Source organism: Euphorbia lathyris, chromosome 8 (assembly GCF_963576675.1).
Source record: "Euphorbia lathyris chromosome 8, ddEupLath1.1, whole genome shotgun sequence".
NCBI lineage: Eukaryota > Viridiplantae > Streptophyta > Magnoliopsida > Malpighiales > Euphorbiaceae > Euphorbia > Euphorbia lathyris.
The window spans coordinates 8889260-8895989 of record NC_088917.1 but is presented as its reverse complement, the minus strand read 5'-3'; the positions used below and the strand labels follow the sequence as shown (position 1 = coordinate 8895989).

General features: G+C 32.5%; 1 non-coding gene across 1 annotated transcript; it reads left to right on the top strand.

Annotated features, from left to right (window-relative positions):
* Nucleotides 1-1397: 1397 nt before the first annotated feature.
* Nucleotides 1398-1503, top strand: LOC136204454 (small nucleolar RNA R71). The gene has a single exon (XR_010675298.1). It is a non-coding gene; the product is annotated as a small nucleolar RNA R71 (small nucleolar RNA).
* Nucleotides 1504-6730: the final 5227 nt, after the last annotated feature.

Here is a 6730-nt window from a genome sequence, read left to right as displayed (position 1 = left end):
TTGGGCCTTGACTTCCGTATTGGGCTTGGGCCATTTAATTCTTGTGTCTTATAAACAATTTTAACTCAACATTGAACAAACACATTAGTAGAATAAATCAAAGCTTTTAAACTTAGTGTGTTTAGAATATGTATTTCAATTTTACTTAAACAATTTTGTCAAATCAAAATTATGTGGAAAGGTGTTTCAACAAAAAGTACTCAAAGGCATTAAATTTATACTAGCACCTAGATCACATAGAGCCCTTTCAAAAGTTATACCACCTATAGTACACGGGATAGAAAAGCTTCCCGGATCTTTAAGCTTTGGTGGTAATTTATTTAACAAAATTGTTGAGCACCCCTTTGTTAATTTGACAGTTTCATTATCCTCCAATTTTCTCTTTTTAGAAAGGATATCTTTAAGAAATTTCGCATAAGCAGGCATTTGCTCAAGAGCTTCGGCAAATGGAATGTTTGTGTAATTTTTTAAAGATATCAAGAAATTTGGAGAAGTGTTTTTCTTGTTTTTCTTTGTTCAACCTTTGAGGAAAAGGAATTTTAGTTTTATAAGGTTGAACATTGGGGTCAGCAAATAACTTAGGAGAAGGGTTAGAATTACTTACCTCGATTGGCACTTCTTCCGTCTTTTTCTCGGGGGTGATTTGAACTTCCTTTCCATTTCTCAACACGATGGCTTTAACATATTCACGAGGATTAGATTCAGTATTGCTAGGTAGAGAACCTCTAGGACGCTTGGATACTTCTTTGGTTAGTCGGTTGATGTTGGTTTCTAGCCCTTTAGTAAAGACATCTTGATTCCGTCTCCATTCCTCGAAACTATCAAAGCGTGAATTGATGTGCTTCAACATTGACATGATAGTGGAGTTATCATCCTCATTATTTTTCCTTTCTTGGTTATGAAAACCGGGTGGTGGTTGTGGTTGTGGTGGCCTTTGTGGAATAGGATTTAAAGCACTGTTAGGATTGGACCATAAAAATGCGGGGTGACTTCTCCAAGGGTTGTTATAGTTATTTTTTCTATTATAATTCCCCACATAATTAAGTGTTTCTCCCGTGAATGGGTTACTAAATAAACATTCCCCACTTTTATGTCCACTCAATCCACATAGTTCACATGTTGGTGGTTGGGCTAGGTTAGCCATTAACAAGTCCATCTTTTTGTTTAATTCATCAATGCTAGAATTGGACTGTGACTCAACCAAGTGTACACCTGCTCTTCTTTCCAAGTTTCTATCTTCATTCCAATGGGAACACCTCTCCGCTAGTTCTTCTATGAGATTGTATGCTTCCTCCTTAGATTTCCTCAAAATACTTCCACCTGCAGCAGAATCAATAGTAGCACGGTCAGAAGCGGACAACCCTCCATAGAAATTATTTACCAATAGGCTTTTTGCATATCCATGATGTGGGCACTTCTTAAGTAAGCGACGAAACCTCTCCCATGCTTCATATAGGTTTTCCTTGGGCGATTGGCGAAAAGAGTGAATTTCATTTTTATACATCGCCGTTTTAGATGGAGGAAAATATTTAGCCATGAACTTATTGACTAAAATTTCCCATGTAGTGATCACCCCGGTATCTAAAGAATCCAATCAATCTGCGGCATCATCTCGAAGAGAGAAAGGAAATAATTTCAATTTAATTGCTTCTGGAGACACCCCATTCTGTTTTAGCATTGAACAATGCTTATTGAACCTGGTCAAGTGGGCGTTGGGGTCTTCTCTAGGATCACCGCCAAATTGACCAACGCTTTGCAATAGTTGGATAAGAGCTGGTTTGATCTCAAAATTATTTGCGGCTATAGTAGGTTCTACAATGCTTGAATTATTTTCAGACCAATTAGGTGTGAGCAACTCCATGATTGATGGTGGTGGTTCTACCATTTTCTCCCTTCTTTGTTCCGCTCGAATCCTACGACAATAACGTTCAATTTCAGGATCAAATTTAAATGAATGAAGCAAACTATTACTTCTAGTGAGCATAAAAAAAATAAAAAAAAACTTAAATTAATAGAATTCAATTTAATCAAAATTATAAAACAAACAATCCCCGGCAACGGCGCCAAAAACTTGATGCTCGAAATGTATATCGTGTTAAAACTAAGGGCAAGTACACCCCATCGTGATCAAGTAATAAAGAATAAGTAGAGTATCGTTCCCTCGAGGATTGTGTTTATATCTATTGATTTCTGTGAATTTCTATTATCTAAGCAATCAAAACTTGAATTGGTTGTGATATTAAACTAATAAATTTAAAACAATTAAATAAAGTAAATAAAGAAGGGAAATAAAATGAATTTGAATATGATGTAAGTCACTAGAGCAAGGCTTCACCTAACCTAATGTATATAATCCACATAACAATCATATCCAAGTTCTTAAGTTTTAATCTAGAGACGGTGATTATTTCCTAAAGTAATTAACCAAGCTTTGGTCCAGTCAAGATTAATCCTATTTCACATACAATTATCCTAGCTTTGGTTCAGTCAAGAATAAAGGTATAATGAAAGCATTAAGCTCTTTGAAATAACCCCAAAGTTAAGTCGTGAAACTAAACCTTGAAAAACCGCACCGCATAGACACAGGTCTAAACTATGTAGTTCCATTAATTATCTTAGTGTCGGTCAACCAAAATCATTAATTGTAATTTAGCTAAATATTGGCCAAATATCTAATTAGGAAATTAAGCTCCATAGTTTAATTCTCTAATTAATAAATTATGAACTTGAAATCAGATTGCAAGTAAATCATATACTTCGATTAGGATCCGCCATAGCTCTAGTTATGGAGGAGTTAGTTCATGGTAGATGGAAAGAAAACAAGAAATTTAATAGAAAACAAACTAGAAAACATAATTAAAGAAAAGAAAAGAAAAGATGAAGGAGAATAAACTTTGAAATAAAACTAGAATCAGTTACAAAGGTAGAAAGAAAATGAACAAAAAGAAAACTACAAAAAGTCTAAAAGAGAGAGCTAAAAAGAGGTGGTGAGGCCTGTTCCATGTTTGTTCCAGGTCTGTTTTCATGCTTCCAAATGTAGGTATTTATAGTTGCACATGCCTTCATGCATTCCTTGGAACTTCCAACTTTAATGCCATTAAAGAAAAGATTAATGGAGGATTGAATTCTTTGCTCTAACTTCTTAACTTTAATGCAATTAAAGAGAGCATTAAGGAGCGTAACTTCCTCTTGAGCATTCAAAAGACTCTTTAAATAGTATTAAAATAGTCATAACATTCCTTGGATAGTTTTTGAGGAATTTATGACAATAAAGATTTATTTAAAGAGTCATGATTCTTCATTCTTCAACTGCTACAAGGTCACCAACTAGAGGGAGTTCTAACTTTGCAACTTTATTTACTTGAGTAATGATTCATTAATTGCATTTTTTTCCCAAATAATACCTAAAAACATATGGAACAAGCATTAGTTCTTGAAACACAAAACTAAACATAAAACAATTAAAAAATATTAAAAACTATCTTAACATGTATGATTATTATAATTAAAATATATTAAAAACTATATGAAAATGCAAGATAACAGATTTGAATGACGTTTTGGCAAAGCGTGGGCTTCCTTGCCATAGTTCATATTTTGGACACGTGTAAGGGTGAGATTGAAGGTGCCTTGCCAGGTGGAACTGCATAGGTTTGGCGTGTATTAGCGTTGTACTGAGTAGTGGAATGATCACTTTTGGACTGAAGCACAGGGCTAGGGGGCTCCAGCCACCGGCTCCACCCTTGTGTAGTTATAATTCAGTACTTGATAGCTTGAAAAGGGATAAGTCGTCCATTTGCATCTAGCATAATTACTGACTTTTAGGTATATTTTAGGTTAGGAGTCAGGGTAAAAGAAGAGTTGGTAAGGTTTACTAGGATCTTGTTGTGAGTTACGGATTTTGTGTTACATCCACGCTCACTGCACCAATTTAATATGGGTAAAAGTTGATGGAAGTTTCTTGGTGAGTGTTTGATTAATGAGAAACCTGCGATAAAATAGAGAAAGGATTAAAGGAGGTCCGAAGATCATCATCTGCATTATGATTTAATTTAGTAGAACTTTGTAAAGATAATGGTGAAAAGTATAATTCAGAACTGGTAAGGATGAGATACATTGGCTATGCCATATTGCCTCTTATTTATATGATTTGAGTGACGTTTTGGCAAAGCGTGGGCTTCCTTACCCTAGTTCATATTCTAGACACGTGTAAGGGTGAGATTGGAGGCGTCTTGACAGGTGGAACCACATAGATTTGGCATGTGTTACCGTTGTACCGAATAAAATGGAATGATCACTTTTGGACTAAAGTACATGGGTGGAGCCAACACAGGGTTCGGGAGGCTCCAAACCACTCGGCCGCTAGCTCCACCCTTGAGTAGTATTAGTTCGATACTTGATAGAGCTCCTAACTCAGTTTATGTTGCTGCTACACTGCTGAAGCATGCATGTTCCACTGGTCCATATGATATAATTAGTTTTTTCTCCATTACTACTACTGTTGCTCATATCATACCATATTATTAGAATACATAACTCGTTCAGTTATTTACCTATTATCAACATATAAATACATTTTAAAGCGCTATCATGGATCAAGAATTATAACTTAAGCCATATTGAAGTTCAGTCCGACTGTCTGATGGTGGTATGGGCTATTCAGCTCCAAAAAAGTCAATTATCTTATTTATCTGATGTGATACGTGAGTGTTGTGATTTGTTGCGATCTCTTTTATTAAACGATCAGCGAATTTAGCAGCCCATAGCCTAGCTAAAGCTGTTACTTCGAATTATGTTCGTGGTGAGTGGGCATGTCCACCACCGTTTATTATTGATGTGTTATCTTCTGATTTAAGTTAATAAAAGTTGTTGTTTGTTTAAAAAAAAAAAAAAAAACATTTTAAAGCTGTGATTCTTAACTAATGAAAATAGGAAAAACATCTATATGATATCATTTATTTTTGTATAAACAATAACAAGTAATGATCTCCTTAATGTTTGATACCCTTTAATTCCGACAAAATCTCTTTCAAATACTGTTTTATATATTATTAAATTTTGAATTCCATTGTAGACAGTGTGTGAAGCCATATTTGACTCTACACCATTAATTAATAATATAATTTTTTCTTATGACCATTGTCTTTTTTTTGGTAAGAAGGGAAGAAAAAAAACAAACAAACAAAAACCTAACCCGGGATCAGTCTAGGAAGACTGACCCCAATCCTATCAGTCTAGGAAGACTGACCCCAATCTTATGACCATTGTCTAATATTATTAATCATTACACTTTATTTTTCTAAGCAATAACATATATATATATATATATATATATATATATATATATATATATATATATATATATATATATATATATATAGGTATAAGGTATAAAAATACCCTAACGTTTATAGTCAAGAGTAATTTTACCATTAACATTAGTAGTTAAAAGTAATTTTATCCTTAATATTGGCAGTCAAAAACAATTTTAACCTGACGTTGTCAAGTTGAGTCAATTTGAGAAATCATTCATCAAACTGTCTTCTCAATCATGAATCTTATAATCTACACTTTACATGTGAGTCATTTTATCACTCATTAGTAACAGATCATAAACATATGATTAGACGTGATTTTTTTTTTAAAAAGTATATATTGTGCATTTTGGACAAAAAAATCCAAAAAATTTCTTCGAATTCATAAATATTGATCTTCACTTCTATTATTAAATCACAGAAAATATGATTTTTTTAAAACGAACTGATATGCAATTGATTCAGAATAATGAACAAAATATCTGTATTTTATAATAATGTCTGAAATTGATATATGATTCACTAATAGTGAGTGTTTGTAGTGGTCTCTCATGATTTATGGATGCTAAATTGATATATTTTGAGTGTTTTTACCTAAAAAAATCAAAATCTCATACATAATTTACATAGAATTTTCAATATTTTCCGACAACCAATGAGTACTCAAATCTCACAGCCCTCTCGGAATACATGCCTATATATATATATATATATATATGTGTGTGTTAATTACAAGTAGATACCTTGTTATTATACGAATTTATAGATTGTTACTTGCGGTATTTTTCTTTACAAACGTAATCATGTGGTTTGCAAAATTTCGCATTTTTTTACTTTGTCGAATTTGGCCGATAACAACCTCAAAATGAAATTTTTTAAAAATTAAAGTTGTTTAGTATCATATTTACTATGGAACCATATTTTCAATTTTTCAAAAACATCATTTTTGGAGTTTTCTCTTTCTAAACATTAACTTTCTCTCCCATAAAAAAACAACACCTAAATGACCTCAAATCTAAAAAGTTGAACAATTAAAATTGCTTAAAATATAATTTAACTCTTAAAATTTTTCATTTCGAAATTTTTATCGGCCGAATTCAGACCAAGTGAATCTAAATGTAAAATTTTGTTTGAGTTTGCAAAAAATATACCATATATACCCATCTATAAATCCGCAGAACATCGATATGTAATTAACCTCTCTCTATATTTCCTGTATACTTATAATGGTACAAAAATGGGTACCTTTTCAAATATAAAAACAATTTTATATATTTTTTATATATATAAGACTTAATTAAACTTAGATTATTACAAGTGACTGGCAATAACCAGACTGTATACATCTAATTAACATTCTTTGTTTACATAGCATATTTGTTGAATATTATACTTTTTAATTATTTTATTAGGTA